Source organism: Hordeum vulgare, chromosome 3H, assembly GCF_904849725.1.
Source record: "Hordeum vulgare subsp. vulgare chromosome 3H, MorexV3_pseudomolecules_assembly, whole genome shotgun sequence".
NCBI lineage: Eukaryota > Viridiplantae > Streptophyta > Magnoliopsida > Poales > Poaceae > Hordeum > Hordeum vulgare.
This window is the reverse complement of record NC_058520.1, coordinates 131,020,013-131,045,256: the sequence shown is the minus strand read 5'-3', so window position 1 is coordinate 131,045,256 and position 25,244 is coordinate 131,020,013.

The window sequence follows — 25,244 nt, the reverse complement described above, 5'->3', positions numbered from 1 at the left end:
GTCTTGATAACCCAACACACGTAGTAGAGGTAAATTCTCTTTGTAGATTCAATGAGAGTGATATTCCTTTTGATAAACATGCTAGCTTATGCTTAGATGAATTTCATAACTTTGTTGTCAAACAACAAAGTTTCAATGATTATGTTGGCAGACAATTGGAACAGAATGCTCGTATGCTTAGTAATTTAAGTGCTTGTGTAGACAGAAATGCCAATGACCTTAAGCTTTTGAGTAAACATGCCTCTATGGTCACTACTCAGGTAGAATAAGTACTTAAAGCTCAAAATGACTTGCTCAATGAGCTGAATGACAAGTCTGTTAGAGTTCTCACTAGAGGTGGTATAATGACCTAGGAACCTTTGTATCCTGAGGGTCATCCTAAGAGAATTGAACAATCTTCTCAAGGAGTTAGCATCGAGGCACCTAGTCATCTTAGGAAGAAAAAGAAAGATGATAGGAACTTGCATGCTAGCAACCTTGTTGTTGTTACACCCGATAATCCAAATGGTGTCTCTGTTTCTGATGCCGAAACAAGTCATCTTAGGATGAGCCTAGTGATAATATCGATAGTGGTGTTCATGATGATGCTCAACCTAGCAATGTTAACCCACAACCTAAGAATAGGAGATATGATAAGAACGACTTCATTGCTAGGAAGCATGGTAAAGAAAGGAAACCATGGGTTTAGAAACACAAGCCCTTTCCTCCGAAACCATCCAAGAAAAAGGATGATGAGGATTTTGAGAGATTTGTTGAAATGATTAGATCTGTCTTTCTGCAAATGTGTTTGACAGATATGCTCAAAATGTCTCCTTATGCTAAGTACATGAAGGATATTGTGACTAATAAAAGGAGGATACCTAAGGTTGAGATTTCGACCATGCTCGCTAATTACACCATCAAGGGTGGAACTCCTAAGAAACTAGGTGATCCCGAAGTGCCCACTATACCTTGCTCCATTAAAGGCAACTACGTTAGAACTGCTTTATGCGATCTTGTAGCTGGTGTTAGTGTTATGCCTGTCTCTCTTTATCGTAGACTTGAATTGGATAAGTTGACACCCACTGAAATCTCCTTGCAAATGGCCGACAAACCAACTGCTTTCCCTATCGGCATTTGTGAGGATGTGCCTGTTGTGGTTGCTAACGTTACTATCTTAACGGACTTTGTTATTCTGGATATTCCTGATGATGATGCCATGGCGGTCATCCTTGGAAGACCCTTTTTAAACACTGCAGGGGCTGTTATTGATTGCAACAAAGGCAATGTCACTTCCCATGTCAATGGTAATGAGCATATGGTGCACTTTCCGAAGAAACAATATCGAGTACATTGCATCAATGCTATTGAAAAAACTTCATCAATTCTTATTGGGAGCTTTGAATGCCCTATACCTATTGTTAAGATGAAGTATGATTTCCTTGTTGGGGATATGCACATCCCCATTGAGGTAACCTAGTGACTATTCGAAAATTCTCCGTTTTTATGCGATTTGAAAAAAGTTTGTCAAGGAGACTTGATGAACCTCATTGACGGATTTCTTTTGATGACCATGAGATGGATGAATCTAGGAGTCACAACCCTCTGTTTCGAACTTTTACTTTCGGTTGTTTAATTAGAAGAAAAATGATAGATTTAGCTTTAGTTTTTCCTGTTTTCTGCTTTTTGCGTCCCTTAGAAAAGTGTCCCGAAAATAGAAGTTCTTTAAATACCCTGAAAATCAAGTATGATTTTTTCTGGAATTTTTGAAAAATTCTGAGATCGAGAGCTAGTCACCAGGATGCACCAATGGGACACAAGCCCAGGAGGAGCGGGCACCCCCTGCCCACGCCTACCAGGCTTGTGGGCCCCACGTGGCCCCCTCCACTTATTCCAGCTCCCATCTCCTTCTCCTACCTCGAGAAAAAATCATTCCACGGCTCAAACCCGTGTGCTTGCTCTTCTTGCTGCGATTTTCGATCTCCTTGTGCAAAGACCATTCACCAAACTGTTTTGGGGGAATTGTTCCTTGGTATGTGACTCCTCCGTAAGTCCAATTAGGTTTTGCTCTAGTGCCTTATTCGTTGTGTATTATTGCTGCTTTGGTGAACCTGTTCTTGAGCTTTGGATGTTCATTTTAGTTGGTCCCAAGTAGTTTTGATGCATGATATGGCCTCTAAGCACTTGTAGGAGTTGTTGCTATGAGTTTCATTGAGCCTTGTTCACTTTTCCTTTCAGTCACTAAAAATTTCAGAAAAAGGAAGATGTTCAGGAAAAACTATCATGGTGGTTCTTCAAGCAAGAGGGGTCCCCGTCTCGCGATTTGGGAGCCCGATGCTTACCAACCGAGGAACACACAAGTACAACCATGTGAATGGCCTTCTCATGAATTCATGATTGATGCAGGTTTCAAAGATGAGTTTGATACACTTGTTCACAACGCCGGACTTGAAGAATTCATCTCCAATAAATTTGAATAATATACTTGTCTCACTGCCTCTTTTGTTCATAGATTCAAATTTTCAGCTGGCCGTGACACATCCATACTGTTTGATCTGTATGACAAATCGTATACCATGGATTTAGAGGATTTCAATAGAATTTGCAAGATACCTAATTGGGGTACTCTCAATGATCCTCCTAAGTCTTTGCTTAGAGATTTTATCTCTAGTATAACTGTCGGAGGAACTAGAGATATTAGGCATGCTACCATGGGGAGCATTCATTTTCCTACCTTGCATTACTTTGCCCTCTTCATAGGTAGATGCATTAACGGCAAGAATGAGCATTGTCATCTGTGCACACCTGACCTTAGTATTCTTAAGAGCGCAGTAACGGGTGATAGAAGTTTCAACATGGGAGCTATAGTCGCGAGGAGGCTAAATAATAATGCTAATGAAGGGAATTTCTTTGGTGGGATCTATGCCAGCCGCATAGCAAATTTTCTTGGAGTACCCATCCGCGAAGGAGAACCCCTGCTCCATACAGCTTTCCTTGATCGCGCTGCTATGACACGTTATCAGTTCCTTGAGAGGGAGAACGAATCCCTCCTATACCGGTTAATATTTAACCGACATCGTTTTTTCCATATTGCCCTTCCTGCTCCTGCCTTCTTTGACTTTCAGGTAAAACAGATATACTACATAACTAGAGGAGAGGCATAGGAGTATGAGAGGTAGGCAAAGACTGCTCGCCTCCGTGAGGCCGCTATTCAGGCGGTAGCTGCCGCGTTCCCGTACAACCCCCATTATGATTTTGGATATTGCCCGGACCAGCCATGGAGTAGACTAACTTAGGCCAAAATCCTAAGCTTTGAGGAGTACGTGTTTCTCACCGACTTTATATTCTTGCTCACGCTTTCACTTTGTTAGTCGGTGTTCACACCTTGCCACTGTATCATCCATGCTAGTTTATTTATTTTTCTCGCTTTCTTCTCGTGTGTTTGTTTAGATTGAGAAAACCCAAAAAGATTTCCCGTTCTTCTTTTGCTTGCTGGGAGCTTTCCCGTGTAAATAAATTTCCTTTTCATTGGGTCAAGGTAGAAGACCATGGTTTCAATGTTGAGTGGCTCTCGCTTGCATATCTGTTTATCTGTCAAAGAGCCATATTACTTTGTCTTCTCCTTTGTGTTTGCTTGCAGATTGCAGCTTAGTCCAATGCACGAACACTCTTATTATTGTTCACATCATTCCATCGTGCAAGTGAAAGGCAATAATGACGATATATGATGAAGTGACTGAGCCTGGAAAAGCTGGTATGAACTCGATCTATTTAGTTTTTGTAAATATGAGTAGCTCATCGTTCCTAATTCAGCTTTGTTGTGAGAGCAACATGTTTGCAATGACAACTTAGAGATCATAGTTTCTGATGCCATGCTTAATTAGCTAGGAGCTTATAATGGTTTGTCTTGGATGCCAACATGAATTTCAAAGATGATTATGTTGTAGTATGATAGGATGGTATCCTCCTTTGAATGATTCAAGTGGCTTGACTTGGCGCATGTTTACGCATGTAGTTCAAACAAAATCAACATAGCCTCTATGATATTCATGTTTATGGTGATTTATGTCCTACTCATGCCTGCACTCAATGTTGGTTAATTTCAATGCATTTTGATGACTGTTGTCGCTCTCTAGTTGGTCGCTTCCCGGTCTTTTGCGAGCCTTCACTTGTACTAAGCGGGAATACTGCTTGTGCATCCACTTCCACAAACCCAAAGTTGTTCCATATGAGTCCACCATACCTACCTATATGCGGTATCTACCTGCCGTTCCAAGTAAATTTGCATGTGCCACTCTCTAAACCTTCAAGTAATAATCTGTTTTGCATGCCCGAACCGCTCATGTGGTGACAAGGGGCGGTCAGTATCTTCCATGCTAGGCGTGTTATCCTCGATACGTGTTTATTCACTATCACTCACGAGAAAGGGGCCGGTAATTGGAATGCCCAGTTCCATGCTCAAATCAAAAAGATAATTGCAAACAAAACTCCCCCTGAATTGTTATTGGATGGACGACACCCGAGGATTCGGCTAGTCGTGGAGTGTGATTGATCGGTGGTGGGAGAGTCAAAACTTTACTTTTCTGTTTGGGAACCGCCTATAGCATGTGTAGCATGGAAGATGGTGAAAACTCTTGGTCATTGCGTTCACAATGAAAGCATGCCACCCAAAATTATTTTTCTCTGTCTTCAAAGCTTGAGCTCTGGCACCTCTACAAATCAAGGCTTCCCTCTGCGAAGGGCCTATCTATTTATGTTTCTGTTGAGTTGTCTTCTTCTTTCAAAAAGCACCAATTAGAGAGCACCTCCGTCATTTTTATGCTTTGCATTTAATTTATATTGAGTATGACTGTGACTGGATCTTCTTTGCCATGAATTACAATGTTCAGTCAGCCCTTGGTCTTTGAAGGTGCTCTGCATTTATGTTTTGCGGTCTCAGAAAGAGCTAGCGACATACCACCTATTCATATTGCTTCATGATTGTTTTGATTGGAGTGTTGATGTTTGAAACTTATTATTATTGCTCGCTAGTTGCTTATGCCATTGATATGAGTACATCTTGAGACCTAAATGTCATTGCTTATGTGGTTAGCTTATGATCTTGCTGAATATCTGAATATGAGTTAGACATAATTACAACAACAAGATGAAACAGAGTTCGTAATTTTTTTTTGTCTCTTTCAGTTTGTCAACTGAAATGCTTGAGGACAATCAAGGCTTTAAATTTGGGGGAGTTCATACTTTTCCATCGTATCTACTTTTCCAAACTCTTTTGCCCTTGCTTTGGACTCTAATTTGCATGGTTTGAATGGAACTAACCCGGACTGACGCTGTTTTCAGCAGAATTGCCATGGTGTTGTTTTTGCGCAGAAATGAAAGTTCTCGGAATGACATAGAAATTTACGAGGATTTTTTGTGGAATATATAAAAAATACTAGCGCAAGAATCAACCGGAGACGTGGAGCGAGGTGCCCACAAGCCGAGGAGGCGCCCCCCTGGCCGCGCCTAGCAGGCTTGAGAAGCCCTCGGGGCTCCTCCGCCTCCAATTCCAATTCTATTTAGTCTATTTCGCCCGGAAAAAAATCAGGGAGAAGAGTTCATCGCATCTTACGATATGGAGGCGCCGCCACCACCTGTTCTTCCTCTGGAGGGCAGATCTGGAGTCCGTTATGGGCTCCGAAGAGGGGAGATCGTCACCGTTGTCATCACCAACCTTCCTTCATCGCCAATTCCATGATGCTCTTCACCGTTCGTGATTAATCTCATCATAGGTTTGCTGGACGGTGATGGGTTGGATGAGATCTATCATGTTCTGAGACTGATGTTGCTACTACTTTGCTATGCTTAATGCTTGTCACTAGGGCCCGAGTGCCATGATTTCAGGTCTGAAAATATTATGTTCTCATCAATATATGTGTGTTCTTGATCCTATCTTGCAAGTTGTAGCCACCTACTATGTGTTATGACCCGGCAACCCCGGAGTGACAATAGCCGAAACCACTCCCGGAGATGACCATAGTATGAGTTCATGTATTCACTAAGTGCTAATGCTTTGTTCCGGTTCTCTATTAAAAGGAGAACCTTAATATCCCGTAGTTTCCATTAGGACCCCGCTGCCACGGGAGGGATGGACAATAGATGTCATGCAAGTTATTTTCATAAGCACGTATGACTATATAGGGAATACATGCCTACATTACATTGACGAACTGGAGCTAGTTACATATCTCTCCATGTTATAACTGTTGCATGATGAATGTCATCCGGCATAATTATCCATCACCGATCCAATGCCTACGAGTCTTTTCCTACTAGTCCTTGCTACGTTACTTTTCCGCTACTGATGTCACTACTTATACTGTTACCGCTACTGATGTCACTGCTGCTACTGTTACCGTTGTGACTGTTACTATCACACTACTTTGCTACTGAAACTTTGCTGCAGATACTAAGTCTTTCAGGTGTGGTTGAATTGACAGCTCAACTACTAATACTCGAGAATATTCTTTTGCTTCCCCTTGTGTCGAATCAACAAATTTGGGTTGAATACTCTACCCTCAAAAACTGTTGCGATCCCCTATACTTGTGGGTTATCATATTTCAGCAAGTAAATACATTATGCTAAATATAAATTATAATGATTACAATCCTAGTAATCGAAGATAGTGGGCACATCACTAGTTAAAGTTTTGACCTCTCCAAACCCACTTTTTAAGTTCTAACATTAAAATCATCACCATCCAAGCAAATGGGACACTCCTTAACTAGAGTTGACTCATATCCAGTCCCTTTATCAAAAATATTCAGAGAAGTAAACAAATATTCAATAGTAGAGGTACCAATAATTTAAAGATCTTCATACTTAACTAGAGTTAACTCATATCGAGTCCCTTTTTCCAGGAATTCCCACTTAGCTTTTTTTTGACCGGCTACTGTAGGGAAAACCCCCACAGCCTTTTTTCTTTTATTCCCATATACAAGAGTAATATGTACAAGAAGAGGATAGAATGTACAAAGGGGATGGGTAGCTATGGATACAAACCTCAAGGAGGCAAAAAGGAAATCCATTTAAGGAGATCATCCCTGAAACTAGCCTTAATCCTATGGGCTAACAGGGAAATGTCATGGATGAAGTCGGATCTCCATTTTCTGAACCATGGCTGCTCCTGGTGAAAAACCTTGGCATTTCTGGTAGTCCAGATATTCCAACATGCAGTGAAGACCACCTCAGCAAAAAAGGGGTTGTGGAAGTCTCTCTTAGCAGCTAAAGCAGAGCTCCACATGGATTGACCCTGCCATGTGATCTGCAGGTAGGTCCAAACCCTGGTGCTAAAAAGACAGTTGAAAAATAAGTGATCTCTGTCTTCTTTAACTCTGGCATGGCATAGAACAAAGAGATTCGAGTCTGAAACATTCCAGTGATGCCGTTCAAGCATCTCTTGAGTGTTAAGCCTATCCATGATGAGCATCCAGGTAAACATCTTGATCTTCATTGTACAACAGCTCCTCTAGATCCAGTTTAGCAAGGGGTTTGGGGTAATAGTGCTGCAAATATGAATATAGTATCTCTTGGCTGTATAGGCCTTAGCATCCTTACCCCATACCCATCTATCAGAGGCCTGGGGATCAATTTCCAGGTCTTGAAGCAGGGAGTTCACTGAAAGTAGCTCCTGGTAAGCTTGATTAGAGAGGGGCAAGTGGAACATGGAGAGCATACCTTCATCATGAAAATCTTTAAAAACTTCCTCAGCTGTGCAGAAAGGATCACCAACAAAGGAGAATAGCCTTTGAAAACTAGCAGCCAGAGGCCTAATAGAGTTTCCAACCAACCAGCAGCCAGACCAAAACAAGAAAGTGTCACCCTTGTTAGGCTGAACATATGTAACTAATCTGAACTTGTCAAGCCTTTTGCAGATATCCTTCCACCAAAATGAACCACAAAGAGCAGTTCCCTGAGGGACTGTGTTATGGTAGTAGGTGTTCCAGATTAAGTGAACCCATGGGATATCAGCATGATTCAGGAATTTATCAACATTCTTGAGCAGCAGGGCTTCATTCTGGATTGCCAGATTCATAATGCCTAAACCCCCTTTATTTTTGGGTTTGCACACTAGATTCCACGCAGCAAGAGAGGGTGCATGATCTTGCCCATTTTTTCTCCAGAGGCATTGCCTATGAATTCTTTCAAGTTGCTTCAGTATGCCTGGTAGGATATCCATACTGCATAGGAAGAAAATGGGAACAGATGACAGTGTTGAGTTTAAATATTGTAACCCCCCCTGGGCAAGGAAAGATGAACTAGAACTGAGTCTTCTTTCCATATTATCGACTAGTGGCATGAGGTCGATGATTCTTGGTTTAGTTGTCCCAACTGGAAGGCCAAGGTATGTGAAGGGCAAAGATCCTACTTTGCAGCCAATGGAGTCTGCTAGGTCTTGGAGATGCTGTGGAGAAATGTTGACAGGCAGAAGGGCAGATTTATGATAATTCACTTGTAGTCCAGTGGATTGGGAGAAGAGCAGGAGCATTTTCTTGAACTGGAACAGTTGATTTTCATCAGCAGGGAGGATGATAAGGGTATCATCAGCATATTGGACTATAGGGAAATCCTTATCATGACAAGGGATGGGCAGCTGAATCAGTCCCTCCATCAGCAGCTTGTTAACCAAGGTCTGTAAAAAATCAGTAGCAATTGCAAAAAGCAGTGGGGACATGAGATCTCCCTGCCTGACCCCTTTCTTGCACATAAATTTCTTTCCACGCACACCATTGACCAGGGCAGAAGAAGAGCCAGAAGTTAGGAGCTGCTGTACCCAAAGTATCCATTTATCATTGAATCCTTTGTGTTTGATAATCTGAAAGATGAACTCATGTTCCACAGAATCAAATGCCTTTTCAAAATCCAGCATGAGAATAACTATTGGTTTCTTGGATTGATGACATTGATGCAGGTATTCCAGAGTCCATCCAACACAATCTTGAATGGTTCTAGACTTGATAAAGCCATACTGATTCTTGTGAATACACTTCATGATCTGCAACTCCAACCTGTTGGCTATCATTTTAGACAGAAACTTGAGGCCCATCCCAGTGAGGGATATTGGTCTGTAGTCTCCCACTTGCTCAGGTGATCTCTTTTTGGGAATCAAAGTAATATAAGATGAATTCATGTTCTCCAGTTTAGCAGTACCAGCATGAAAGGCAGCAGCAAGTTGATAAAACTCAAGACAAATAATCGACCAGCATTTCTTAAGGAAAAGGCCATTGAAACCATCAGGTCTAGGAGCTTCGTCAATGGGCATTTCCTGAACAGTCTTGTCCATTTCAGACTTAGAAAAAGGTTGTGTGAGAACATCAAGACCCTCCACCTTCTGAATCAGAGATTGTAAATCAAAGGCCATGTTAATTCCAAGGGAAGTTCCCATTCTATCCTTAAAGGATGCCCAAAAGCATGCAGCAATTTGATCATGGTCAGATATATTGGATCCATCATTTAACTTGAGAGAGGCTATGGAGTTCCTCCTATATCTCTCAGTTGCCATAGCATGAAATAATTTGGTGTTTTCCTCACCAACTTCGATAAATCTGATAGTGGCTCTCTTTTTCCAGTACAAGAACTGAAGATGCAATAGGTGCTCCAGGTGCAACTTAACAATGCTCCTGAAGTTAGCTTCAGGTCTGAAAAGGGGCCTTAATTCCTCAAGCTCATCCAAACATAACACATCTTGATTGCATCTGGAAATGAAAATTTTCAGCTGGGATAAGTTTGTCTGCCATCTATTCAGAGCCTGTCTGAGAGTTTCATCTTATCCATAATGACAGCAGTAATATGGGCCTTCTTAGAAGGAATGACCCAGGACTGTTGGACACACTCCATGAAGCCCTCCATTTCAACCCAGTAGTTTTCAAAACGAAAGAGGTTACACTTAGGGATGGAAGTGTTGACAGTGACCACACATGGAACATGATCAGAAGCTGTCTTTGCAAGAGGGAGCACTTGTGTAAGACGATATGAAGAGATCCAGTTGGCAGATGTGAAGAACCAGTCAAGTTGCTCAAGAAGAGGGGAATCTTGCATATTGGACCAAGTGAAAGATCTGCCCTTAATGGGTAGTTCCAGTAAGCCCAGATGACCAATAATTTCATTGAAGATGAACATATCATCTACATCAGCCCCTGGGAGGTTTCTGTTGTCAGGTGATCTAATGAAATTAAAGTCTCCAAGAAGCAACCAATTAGCCTCAGCAGGTATATGCAGATTATATAGCCAGCTAACAAAGAGATCTCTAGCTTCACCCTGACAAGGACCATAGACATTCACTAAAGTCCAGGATTCTCTAGTATGATTTGAGGTGAATGAGATGATTAATACAAAAGGTGTGCATTCCACTAACAGACCAGTAAGAACGGATGAGTTCCAGAGTGTGATAAGCCCCCGAGATGCTCCCCTGGAGGGGGAGTAAGCAAATTGATCAAAATGTTTAGGACAGAAACACTTGACTGTTCGGAAATACATGGACTGCATTTTGGTTTCTTCAAGCACACAATGGCAGCCAGGCTCTCATCAGTCTTGTTACGAACCGCACGTTGTCTATGGTCCGAATTTAAGCCACGCACATTCCAATACAGCACACGCCAACTTCTCGTAGAACGACTATCCATTGGACGATATATATAAAGCAAAAGCAGGGGTATGTAATAGCCCTTGCAACCGAGGTTCAGTTAACCAAAACACAGAGCAAACAGTAATCTGACGGTACATGGAGTCAGTACAGCAACAATTTAACATAGGAAGACTAAACATCTGCACATGATGGCTTGGAATCAGCTGGATCTTCCATAAGACGATCCACAGTGAGCTTCTCACGGGCGATGCCAAGCGTCTGCCCGACAGCCTGAATCACCGGGATAGGAGTGGCACGAGGAATTTCCTCTTGTGGATCAGCAGACTCTTGTGCTGGAGAAGGCATTGGCTTGGCCTTGGGCTTCCTCTTCTTAGGGACATGCACTGGAAGCTCCAGCAAAACCGGTTTGAAGCCATCCCATTTGATGGAGCCGCGAGTGCATCGTCGAACAGAGGAGTCGACGACAGGCATGGCCTTCTTACGGGTCCCTTTCTCCGTTGGGGCAGGACATTGAAAGGAGAAAGAGTCCTCTATAGATGAAGAGGGGCTGCCTGGGATTACCTCGTCCAAAGAGAGTGGGGTGCTTGCTGACTCTGGTGGCGGCAGCTCTGGGGCAGCACTATCAAAAGCCACCACCCAGGATCGCTTGGGGATCACAATGGGCGTCACCATTGGCATCTGCAGCTGGCAAGGGACGTGCATGGTGGTGGAAACTCCCATGAGAGCATCGAAAGTTCGGGACCAGGAGAGTACCGGCGGCAGAGGAGGCCCATAAAAAACCCTGGCAGCCCCAACAAAAAGAATGTCAGACTGAACCTGCGGGGGCTTGTACATGACGATCGCCAGAGGATTGTCGTCCTGCGCCTCATCCTCTCCCTGCACTTTTTCTTCCGACTCAGCAGCGGGAGCCTGGAAAACAGGTGCCACTTCGACATCAGGGGCAACAGGGTCAGCAGCCATTATCGCATCCAAGTTGGGAGCAGGAGGAGCAAGATCAGCGACGTCCTCCTCAATGTCACCCTGGGGCTGTGGGTCTAAATCCACAAGCTCATGAACCGAGTCGAAAGAAGAAGGACTCGGTTGATCAATCACCATGGACTCCTGGTCTTGAGCTGGAGCAGCAGGTGGTGCTTCTGGGGCCGCCTCAGGCTCCCATCCTCCTCCATCAGCAGTCGCCGCCGGCGGCTCCCAACCACCTTCATCAGCAGCAGCAGGTACCACTGGTTCAGGTTCAGGGGGTGGCGGCACTGCATTCCAGCCCAAAGCAGGGTACGGGGGCAGAGCAAACAGAAGATTGTCATTGACAAGGTGGCTAGGAAGCGGATGAGGGTTGCCATTGAGGGGCATAGGATCCTCATCGTTGGGTAGCAGTTCAGCAAGCGCCGCCCCCAGGATGTAGACAGGTGCCGACCAGGATACCTTCGCCCCACCCCAAGCAGCATATTCTAAGAAGTTGATGCTGCGACGTACTAGTCGATCATCCAGGAAAGGTGCAAACACAATGGAGCGAACCAAGTAGGGATCATCGCTGACCCAATGATGGAACTCTCCGAAAGTGTTGACTGCAGCCCGCAGGTCTTCGGTATTGCGGAAATCCAGAGGGACTCCTAGGAGCATCAGACACCCCTGCCGAAAACCCTCTTGTCCTCGGAAGCCAACACCTTGATCGTGCCGCATGAAGCGAACCACAGTGTTGTGAGCTAGTCCCTGTGGAACCATCCGTACCACAGCGAAGCTTTCTGCCGCATCCCGAAGTTCAAACAGCCCCACGCCCTTGATCCATGGCTGGGCTGATCGAACATGAAGTCCTCTATGAAGAAGAAGAGCGGCCACCTCTTGCCGTACCTGGGCCAAGTTAACTGCCGGGGGTTCAGGGTGCACGTCAGCGATGAAGAAGCTCTCATGACGCCTGGTGATGGGGACGACAGGCGTGGTGTAAGTCCGACGCAGCCGGTTAGGACCGGCGACGATGATGTTGTGGCCTGGCGGGAGGAAGAGTACCGGATCAAGCTCAAAGTTCGCCATTGTGGGAGGAGGCGGCGGCGTGGTAGGTGCTGTCTCGGAGGGAGTTCGAGGATGCGACGGCGATGACACAGGGAGGAACTGTGCTGCAAGCATTGCGGTTTCTCCAAGAGTATCGGTAGTTCCTGAGATATCAGCGACAGGGGAGGTGGTGGGTCTCTTACAGTTCCAAGTAAGACAACTATTATGCATAATAGAGGCTCCTCTAGATCGTGCGTGGCCCACCTCTCTGTCAGCGTATCCAGGCGAAGCCGTGCAGTTGGCAACTAGATGTCCCTGAGAGTTGCAAATAGAACAAGAAAAGATTTCTTCAACCATGCCATTAATAAGTTCATGAAAGGCCAGATGGGCTTCCTGTGAGGAGGTAATATCCATCCTAGTATTGGGTTCGGGCCGAGGTGAGGAAGTAGCCTCGGAAGGCTCATTAATGAGCGTGGAAATCGGCCCAGAATCTAAACTCCCCACCGAAATTTGATTCTCATAATTCAAAACACCATGAATCTCGGCGGGATCAGCTGCAGCTCCATGTTGCACGGAAGAATTTTCGATACACTTGGTAATTCGAAAATCAGGCCCGGGAGATCCGTAGGATGACTCTTCGCGAGAAACAGTACCGCACGTAATATGTGGCGTGGCCGTCATCCACTGGAGTTCCGTCGGCGGTGGCGCAGAATTGATGACACGTTCAGGAGAAGGCACTGTATAACCAGCCTGTTCAAGCGTGAGAAGCTCTTCATTGGAAACAGGACATCTATAACCCTTGCAAACCTCATATTGCTGGAGGGACGCGAATGTGAGCTTTTTACGAATGGATGATCCAGTTTTAAGAGAGGATTTTAGAGGTCTGGAATGCATTGCCATCAGATCTAGTGAGGCTCTCCTCTTGGATGGACTCACAATAATCCATTCAGCATCACATTGTTTCTTCCATAGAGAGAATTCCCGATGCCAATTCGGAACACCATGACCCCATAGATGGAAGAAGCACTTAAAATTTGAGCATTTGTATGAACGTAAGTCCATAATATGAAAGCCAACTTGCATGCAGGACATTTTGAAGGAGAAAACCGAATCTGTAACTTGGGAGACGCGAAACTCAATGGCAGAGCCCCCAATCACAGATTCCAGAGCTGCGGTGACCGTGTTCTCAGAGATACGGAACACATGATGACCAAAGGAAACCACCATGATGAAGGAGCGGTGGTGCTTCATAGGATGCACTGTAACACCAGAATGACGATAAACCTCATTGGTGAAGGCCAAACCATGAGAAAAATCTAGATCCAACATAGAACCACCCATGCAAGCCATGCACGACCACGTGAGGAGGGGTCGGGAGGGTTCACCTGAGCTGATGAGCGGCGAGGAAGGAGGAAACGCCGGCTGGAGCACCAGATCGCCATGGAGTCGCCGAGGTAGGAGGTGGGAGGTGGGAGTCGCCATCTAGTGTGGTGGTGGTTGTGAGACAAAATGTTTCCACTTAGCTTTCAACTTAGCGGTCCTCTCCTTACTTTCATTAATAGAAACTTGGTTAGATTTAATAGTATCATTAAAATCATTCTTAGGAGGCAAATATTTTTAAAATTTCCTACATCAATTGAAATTTTATCCATGTTTTTAGTGAAAGTATCAACAACATGCAATTTTCTTCTACCATGGTATTGAAAACTGTTTGAGAATTAATGAATTCCTTAATTGTTTTCTCAATATCAGAGGGTATCCTATTAGGATTTGTAGAATAATTTCCATAAGAATTGCCATAACCACTAGGAATATTATCGGTATATGGCCTAGCACTGAAATCACCCCTATAAGCAATGTTGTTGAAATTATTTTGCGAGACAAAGTTCACATCAATAGCATCATTATTTTGCTCAATCAAGGTAGACAAGGGCATATCATTGGGATCAACATGTGTATTTTTATTAGCAACCAAATTCATAAGAGCATCCACTTTTTCACTTAAAGGAACGATTTTCTCAACACAATTCACCTTCTTACCAGTTGGAGCTCTCTCGGTGTGCCATTGAGAATAATTGGTCCTGATGTTGTCCAGAAGTTATGTGGCCTGTCCTATTATCACATCCTGAAGGAACCACCTACCATAGAATATAGAAGATTTATAGACACAAAGTTTAGTCCAGCATAGAAGTTTTGGATAATCATCCACAAGTTCAAACCATGAGCGGGGATATTCCTTATCAGCAATTTTGTTCTCTCCCATGCTTGTGCAAAATGTTATTGATCATGTTGTTTAAAATTCATTATTTTATGTCTAAGGAAGATGATCTTAGGAGGAGGAAAATACTTGGCAATAAAAGCATCTTTACACCTATCCCATGTTCCAATACTATTACGTGGCGGAGATAAAACCAAGCTTTAGCTTTATCACTTAGTGAAAAAAGAAACAATTTGAATTTAAAAATATCATTATCCATATACCTTTTCTTTTGCATATCACAAAGTTCTACAAAGGTATTGAGATGTGAAGCAGGATCCTCATTAGGACTTCCCAAAAATTGCTCTTTCATGACAAGAATCAGCAATACAACATTAATATCGAAAGCCTCCACACTATTGTCGGGTGGTATAGGAAGACTTATAAAATCATTGTTATTAGTATTTGTGAAGTCACACAACTTGGTAGTATCTTGAGACATGGTGACCGAGCAAGCAAGGTAACAAGCAAGATAAGTAAACTAGAGTGCAAAGATGCAAAATAGTGACAAGCTAAGCAAGCAACGGCAAATATTTTTGTATTTTTACTTTTTATGAGACAAACTAAATATAAAAGCAAATAAATAGGAGAACAAGTGAATGAAACTTTGTGTGGAGTTACTTCGTAGTTGGTGATGATTTTCACGGCAACGGCGCCATAAATCCTTCGTGATACTTGTGATCTGCGTTGGGTTTTTCTAAAAAGGGACGGGTTATCACAACAAAATATGGGTAAGTATTTCCCTCATTATGAAACCAGGGTTTATCGAACCAATAGGAATATCAACCGCAACCATCTTTAGCGGCTGCACACGAAAGAACAAACAACTTGCACCCAACGCGGGCAAGAGGGTTGCCAATCCCCTTGTACTTGTTATATGCAAGCGGGTGAGGTGTGTAGATAATTGTAGATATTTGAAAATTGAAAAATAAAATAAAATAAAGTAAATGGCAGCAAGGTATTGAAGTTTTTAAAGTATGTTGTGAATAGACCCAGGAACGTAGTTTCGCCTAATGGCATCTCTCATGAAGAATATAGTTCGATGTGTAAACAAATTACTATTGGGAAATTGACAGAAAAGCGCATAGTTATGTGATATTCAGGACAATGATTGTTTGCATGTAGGCATCACATCCATACACAAATTGGTCGACTCCTGTCTGCACCTATTACTATTACTCCACTCATCGACCGCTATCGAGCATGCATCTAGAGTATTAAGTAAAGGAGAGTAATGCATGGAGAACAATGGCATGATGTAGACAAAGTAAACTCAAGCAATATGAATAAACCCCATCGTTCTATACTTACTAGCAGAAACACAAAGACGCATCTTGTCCCCTTCTGTCACTATGATATAGAAATTCACTAGGTTGAACCTACTACAACACACCTCCATCAACGAAGAAATATCAATCTAGTTGGCCAAACTATTCCAATAAATCAGATAGAATTACAAAGCTATCATAATCATGCACATTACAATCATATTAATGTTCAGTGAAGGCTCAAATATTTATCATGAATAATCTGAAAATAAACCCACAATCCATTGGATCCCAACAAACGCACCACACAAAAGGAATTACATCATGAGAATCAAAGCAAAGATGCAATTATCATTCTATTGAAGATCAAGAGAGAGAGATATTGCCATCTAGGTACTAGTTATGGACCTGTAGGTCTGTGGTGAACTACTCACACATCATTATGGTGGCAGCAAGGTTGATGAAGAGGCCCTCTGTGATTGATCCCCCCTTCGACAGGATGCCGAAATGGAGATCTAGATGGCCTCCCGTCGGAATATAGACTTGTGGCAACATGAAAGGTGTCTCGGGATTGCTTTTGGGGGTTTTAGGTTATCTGAGAATTTACAAAAAAGAGTACGGAGTCGGGAGGGCCTCGATGGGCCCACAAGCCAACATGGCATGCCCCTAGGCAACACCGGGTTGGCTTGTGGGGCCCTTTTGTGCCCCCAGCCTTCCTTTGATGCTTGTTGGTCTTATTTTGGTCCAAAACAATTCTCTACATCATGTCATCATTCCCCAAGAATTATTCTATTTTACTTAATACTCTAGATGCATGCTGGATAGTGGTCGATGGCCGGAGTAATAGTAGTAGGTGCAGGCAGGAGTCGGCCTATTTTCTTATGGAGATGATGCCTATATACGCATGATCATTGCCATGAAATTTGTTTACCCACCATATCAATTGACCAACAGTAATTTGTTTACCCACCATATGTTGCTTTCATGAGAGATGCCACTAGAGAACACTACGACACCCAGGTCTATTCACTTATATATTCAGAAAACTTATATCTTCCTCGCTGCCTTTTTTGTATTTTATTTGAGTTATGATTCTCAACAATTATCTACACAACTCACTTGCTTGCAAATAACAAGAACAAGGGGATTGGTGATGACTAGTTGATGGATATACTTCTCGCACCTCGTTGGTTACCCAAGTGGAAGGTGGAGATGTAGTCAGCAGCAGATTTACATTACATGGAGACCGTAAGGTTTATCGAACCAAGAGGACTCCTAGGCTCAACAAGTATGTGTCTTCTACCCTGGCGCTAGCAGAAGACGTGGACCTGCACACACAATAAATAACTTTGTTCCCAACTAGTACAAAGAGCTTGTCAATATCTCCGGCCTTGTAGTTTGCAAAGGATCAAAACACAAGCGGGAATTTAATAGTGATTGCAACAGAAAAGTAAATGAAAGCGTTAAATGATGGAGGTGTAAACAATGATGGAGATATGGACCGGAGTCACATGATGTTCACTAGTGACGTCTCTCTCCTAAAAGACGATAAACAAGGATGCTTGGGTAAACAAATCATAGTTGGGCAATTGACAGAATTATGATCGCACCTCAATGCTAATTATTAGAGGTTCAGTAGTAATGGGTAGTACGCCAAGACAAGTAGATCGTTTATTCATCAGCATCTCCTTACTAATTATCCACCTTGAGATATCTATCCATTGTATCTCTACGGTATTAAGTTGCGAGCCCCACCCAAAGTGTAAACTCAAAGCAATGGACAACTACATTAACGAACTATGCATAAGGTAAACAATCCTTCCAACCCTGGTCACAACCACCGTTATTTTCTCCCTGGTGGCAACAAGCACATCCCCTAGTCTCATGTTTCTGTCACTCAAGATAGACATCGAGGGGCATGAACCCACAATCATGCATTACGCTCCCTCTTGGAGTTACGATCTACTACTTGGCCAAAGCAATAAAAAGCAACGGAGAACATGCATGAATGAACATAATATAAAAGGATAATCAAATATATAACTCGTAACAATTTGAACATAATCTCATAATCCATTGGATCCCAACAAACCAAGCATAGCAATAGCAAGAGAATTACATAGATGCCTTGATCATGTAGTGTAGGTCACAAGGACTAAACATTGAAGCACAAGATTGAGAGAAGACATCACATAGCTACTGGTCATGGACTCATGGTCCAAGGAGGACTACTCACGTCACGTCCGGGAAGCGTCCATGGAGGTGGAGAAGCTCCCGGAGGTCAATCCTCCCTCCGGCAGGGTGCCGGGAAGAGGTCTCCTGACCCTCCCTATCTCAGAAGCGCTGCAGCGGCGGAACGATGGAGAAATTCGCGATTCCAGAAAGTCTGCGAGGGTTTCCTCTCGTGACTCTAAATATAGGCCAAAGGAGGGCATCAGAGGAGGTTGGACCCACCCAGACAACCTCCTGGTGCGGCCTAGGGCCTGGCCGCGCCAGCAGGCCGCCTAGGAGGCCCCTGGCCCCCTCTGGCCCTCTTTCGGTAATCCCGAAGCTTCTGTTTCGTTATTTTAATATATTTTTTCTGGATTTTTTCGGGCTTCAGAAAATTGGGTAAAAGCCCATGCAAAATAGACATCAGCAGACAAAAATGGCACTAGGTGCACTGAGTTAGTAGGTTAGTCCAAATATGTGTAAAATGATATAAAAGTGTAGAAAAACGTATACAATGTCACCCAAAAGATCATGGAACAAGCAGAAGTTATAGATACGTTTGGGATGTATCTACATCCCCAAGCTTAATTTTTGCTCGTCCTCGAGTAGATAAATGATAACACAATAATTTATATGGTGACAAGCTAACACACATATAAGAACTTCAAAGTAAAGCAAGTGAGGTATGCAATTCAAGTAAAGACAATAACAAGCAAGAGTCTATATCTAGTATTGAATTTAGCAAAGTAAGAACATAAAGGTGCAAGAGCTCTCGCTGTCCGTGACTCGAATATCTCCAAATGGTGTTCGCGTGCAAGAAGTGGGAGATGGGTTGAGATCATAAAATATTTTTTAATTGAGAACTCAATCTACTAAACCTCACACTTCGTCTCCTTCGAATATTATTTTGACTCATCCCCAGAACACTAGTTAGACACAAGTCAAAATGATCCTCTCCCTTTCGACTTTGAGGAGTCATGCAATAGGTGAGCGTAAGAAAGATATGTTGGCACTTAGGATGGCAAATAGAATAATGATGGGGAAGGAAGACAAAAAGGTGTGAAAGGCTCACATCAATGAGGACAACCATAGGCGAGAGAAAGCCAAATGATAGATATGATGTGAGGAGTAGGGATTGCCATGTAACGGATGCACATATGAGCTAAGGTAAGCTCTCCAATGGAACTAGTGGGGGTGCATCCAAGTTGTTTGCTCATGAAGACCTAGAGCTCATTTGAGGAGGCTCATCATTGGAATATGCAAACCAAGTTCTATAGTGTAGGGGTCCCCACATAGTTACTCATGAATGATAATCTCTATGTTGTACTAATATAGCAATGGAGTACGAGTGTGGATCTTTCAAAAGGAATAGTAGTGTTGCCCCCTTCTCTTTTTTTGTGTATGGCCTCTTTGGCTCATTCTTTTTATCTCTCATTTGTTCTCTTCGGGGTCTTTTGTTTTGTCCTATTTGGGATCTTTTCCTCACTTAAGGGCAACACTCTATGTTTTACATGAATAAAAAGAAATATCATCACAGTTCATAAGAAGTTCTCAACATAAAGACAAGTGAAAACTATCATGGTGTATGCAAATGTATGCCTTTTCTAGTAGCAGGATATGCAATGATACTAGAGCTTCATGTAGCAATAATTTTGGCAAGGCCCAACTATCATGCGGCTCTATGATCAAGCAAAAGCATGTATGACACGAATATCAAGTCATGAGATGGTGGATGTTGCATGGCAATGTATCTCACAAAGGCTATGGAAATGCCTTAATAGGTAGGTATGGTGGCTGTTTTGAGGAAAGATATAATGAGGATTATTGATGACAGAGTGTCTCATGTCATGGGTTTGGATGCACTGGCGAAGTTTGCACCAATTTTCAATTGAGAAAGGGCAATGCACGGTACCGAAGAGGCTAGCAAAATATGGATGGTGGAAGTGCCAACAATCGAATACTCACATTAGTCTGAAGAACTGATACGCTTATTATCGGTAACTCTCTATCTAGTTAGGAAATTCACAAAGAGACAAGTACCCCGAGGAGGAGTGTTTGGGGGTTTGGTTATCCTTACGCATCCTCGACTCATTGTACCGTGAGGGTACTCTATATATTCCAACCCCTCTAGAGGTTAGCGATCAATTTAGTAGCTAGAGTTCTCAACTAATTTTTAGTTTTTGAAAAACACACGGTTTCCCACAATACGACACCTATCACTAATAGGCTCAAGATCTTGGCAACAATAGTCCAAACATTACTCAAATCAATACCTCAAAACTATTGCAGGTTACTACTATACCTAAATAGCAATCTCAATTACCTACTCATGCAAGACACACAACTCAGTGCAACGAGCAAACTCTCTAAACAAGAGAAGCATGATAACTCAAGAGAGTTGCAAAATCAACCTAAATAATAGATCTTAAAAAGATAAGCATGAAAACTAAGAGCTAAGCATGAGAGTCGCTAAGAAAAGATGAAGAACACACAAAAAGAATAAGCATGAAAACCTATGTTGTGTTCTAGAGTGGAATGGAGTGTGTGTGTCTCCCAGACAAGGTAGGCTAGGATCCGACTTGTTATGGACATCAAGAAAAACTAAGACAAACTAATAAACAAATATCGGGACACTCCAAGCATAGCACATATCATATGAAGTGATAAAAATATAGCATGGAGATGGACGACCTCATGATTGTTGATAGAGAAGGGGATGCACGGGGGCCTCCCCAAGCTTAGACGCTTGAGTATCATTGAATATTTCTTGGGGTGCATGGGGGAATCCCCAAGCTTGAGCGCTTGACACTCCTTCATCTTCTTTCATCATATCTCCCATCACATACTTGAAAACTCCCTTCATACGGAACTCATCATAAGCTGATTAGAGTGGTTAGTTCCCATAATAAAATAATTCATTACCTGCTGGAAATAAAGATTTTCATGAAAAGCTACTGTTTCTCATGATTGCCAAAAAAAATTGCAAATAAAAAGCAAGCTTAGGATTCGCAATACAATGGAAACACAAAACATGGCAAAAACTGTTAAAATCAAAACAATAGGCAGTAAATAATTTATTCGGGGCACTTCTGCAACTCAAGTCCAAAAAATCAGAAAATATGTCAGAAAGGCAATTATATAGAGCATGCTGTCAAAACAATTCAGATCAAAAAGATGATTTGGTGCTTTTTGGCGAATTTTTTCGTCAGGCAGACAGAATCTGTTTCTGGATAATATGTCACAATTTTTGAACTTTCTTGCAATCGGAGGCTATAACATGGCACAAAGCTTAAAAATAAAGATACAATGATGTGGCTACAGTAGTAACAAGCATCAAGACCACTAAAATAGAAAGTAGAAACAAATTGGGTTGCCTCCTGCTACTGCGACAACAGACCTTCCCTCGCAACAGCGCCAGGAATCCTGCTGCTACGGGCTACGCCTATAGGGTCTTCCTTGGCAAATATGAAAAGGATTTCCCCGCGGTGGAGCCTTCCTTTCGTGTTCCCTTGAATACGAAAGGGTGATGTAGCACAGCGGCTGTAAGTATTTCCCTCATTTTGAGAACCAAGGTATCGATCGAGTTGGAGGATCGCGTCAAGTCACAAGTACCTGCAAAAACACAAAGAGCATGCACCCAACGTTATCAAGGGGTTCTCAATCCCTTATAGAATGTTGGCAAAGTGAGAGCTGAAAGTAGAAAGTAAACAAATCAAAGTAAAAGTGAAAGTGGAGACAATAGTTGTGAATAGACCCGGGGGTCGTAGTGTTCACTAGTGGCTTCTCTCATGAAAGCAAGTAGACGGTGGGTGAATGAATTACTGTCGAGCAATTGATAGAACCGTGCAAAGTCGTGATGTTATCTATGGCAATGATTATATCTATAGGCATCACGTCCAAAACAAGTAGACCGATACTTTCTGCATCTACTACTATTACTCCACACATCGACCGCTATCCAGCATGCATCTAGTGTATTAAGTTCAAAACAACAGAGTAACGCCTTAAGCAAGATGACATGATGTAGATGGACAATCTCAAATTTGTGATGAAACCCATCTTGTTACCCTTGATGTCAACAACACGATGCGTGCCTTGCTGCCCCTTCTGTCACCGGGAAAGGTCACCGCACGGTATGAACCCAAAATCAAGCACTTCTCCCATTGCAAGAATCATAGATCTAGTTGGCCAAACAAAACCCAAGACTCGGAGAAACTTACAAGGATATCAAATCATGCATATAAGAAATCAGCAAAGACTCAAATATAATTCATAGACAATCTGATCACAAATCCACAATTCATCGGATCTCGACAAACACACCGCCAAAGAGGATTACATCGGATAGATCTCCATGAAGATCATGGAGAACTTTGTATTGAAGATCCAAGAGAGAGAAGAAGCCATCTAGCTACTAACTACGGACCCATAGGTCTGAAGTGGACTACTCACGAGTCATTGGAGAGGCGATGATCTTGATGTAGAAGCCCTCCAACTCCAAAGTTGCCTCCGACAGGGCACGGAGAAAGGGTCTCCAGATGAGATCTCGCGGAAACGGAAGCTTGCGGCGGCGGAAAAGTGTTTTCGTGGATGCCCTGATTGTTTCTGTGATTTTAGGGAATTTATAGGCCAAAGAGCTAGGGAAAGGGAGCGCTAGGGAGGCCACAAGCCTGGTTGCCGCGGGCCCCCCCTAGCCACGGCAACAGGGCTTGTGGGCTCCCTGTGGGCCCCCTGCCTTGGCCCTCAAGTCCTCCGATCTTCTTCCGTACTGGAAAAATTTATTTCGGGGATTTTATTCTGTTTGGACTTAGTTCCAAAATCAGATCTGAAAAGAGTCAAAAACACAGAAAAAACAGGAACTGGCACTTGGCACTGAATTAAGAAGTTAGTCCCAAAAAAGATATAAAAGGTATACAAAACATCCAAAGTTGACAAGATAACAACATGAAACCATAAAAAATTATAGATACGTTTGAGACGTATCAAGCATCCCCAAGCTTAACTGATGCTCGTCCTCGAGTAGGAAAGTGATAAAGAATGAATTTTTGATGCTTTCATGCTACCTAGCATAGATGCCCTTTGTAACTCCTCTTATGTGACGTGAATTTTCAGATCCATTAGATTCAAAACAATAGTTTGCTATTGATGTGGAGAAAATAATACTTCAAGCAAACTAGCAAGATAATCATGAACTTTCAAAATAACAAGGCCAAAAGAAAGTTATCCCTGCAAAATCATATTGTCTGGCTATGCTCTATCATCCTTGCACAACGAATTTAAATCATGCACAACCTCGGTATTGGCCAAGTAATAGTTTTCACACCTTTACTTTCTCAAACTTTTTCAACTCTCACGCAATACGTGAGCGTGAGCCATGGTTTTAGCACTATAAGTGGAGTGGAGTGTTATGGAGGTTGCAAGACAAACAAGGAGAAGATGGTCACATTGACTAGGCATATCAATGAGCTATGGAGATGCTCATCAATAGATATCAACGTGAATGAGTAGGGATTGCCTAACAATTGATTCACTAGAGCTAAGAGTATGTGAAAGATTTTAAAGACAACTAGTGGGTGTGCATCCAACTTGCTTGCTCATGAAGACCTAATGCGATTTTGTGGAAGCCTATCATTGGAATATACAAGCTAAGTTATATAATGAAAATTTCCCACTAGCTATATGGTGGTGACAAAACGAGAGACTCTCAATCATGAAAATTATGGTGCTTAATATGCACAAGTGTGGAAAGGTGGTAACATTGTCCCTTCTCTCTTTTTCTCTCATTTTTTTGGTGGGCTCTTTGGCCTCTTTTTTTTATATATTTTTATACTTTTTTATATTTTGGTGGGCATGTTTGGCCTCTTTTATTTCCTCACATGGGACAATGCTCCATCAATTATGATCATCACACTTACAACTCAAAACTTAGAGCAATGATGACTCTATATGGAATGCCTTCGGTAGTGTATCGTGACAATGATCTAGCATGGCATAGACATCAATGGAAACATCATGCTAGCTATATTATGATCATGCAATGGCAATGTAGAAGTGGTGGAACATGTCATGGTGGTAGTTGTATGGCAATATATCTTGGAATAGCTTTGAAAAAGCCATAGTAGGTAGGTGTGGTGGCTGTTTTGAGGGAGGCTATATGGTGGGTTTTGTGCACCGGCAAAAGTTGCACGACACTAAAGAAGATAGTGATGGTGGAAGGTGAAAGTGCATCTAAACCATGGACTCAAAATTAGTCATGAATAACTCATATACTTGTTGCAAAAGTTCTAGTAGTAATCTAAACAAAGCATTCAACGCATACTCCTAGGGGAAGGGTTGGTAGGTATAAACCATCGCGCGATCCCGACCACCACACAAAGGATGACAATCAATAGACTAATCATGCTCAGACTTCATCACATAGCGTTCACATAGCGGTTCACTAAATTCAACACAAGTATTTCTAGATCCACAACACCTTACTAGTATAACTTAAATATTACCACAACCACAACTCAAAACTAATTGAGATGAATCAAACTTCTCCAACTACTCAATGCACATGAAGGTGGAAGTTTTCATATCCCTTTGGATAACTACCCCTTTTGACACTACTATCATAGCATAGATCAACTACCAAGCCAGGTGCTTATGTGCTTTAAAAGATATAAGTGAAGCACACAGAGCAAAATCAACTAGCTCAAAAGATATAAATGAAGCACATGTGAGCTGAATTGTCTAACCAAATGATATAAGTGAAGCTCGACAAAATCACTATGAGTGCATGTCTCTCTCTCTAGGTGTGCAGCAAGGAAGATTGTGGCAAAACAAAAATAAAATACTCCTATGATACAAGACGCTCTAAGCAAAACACATAACATGTGGTAAATAAAAATATAGCCCCAAGTAACGTTACCGATGGAT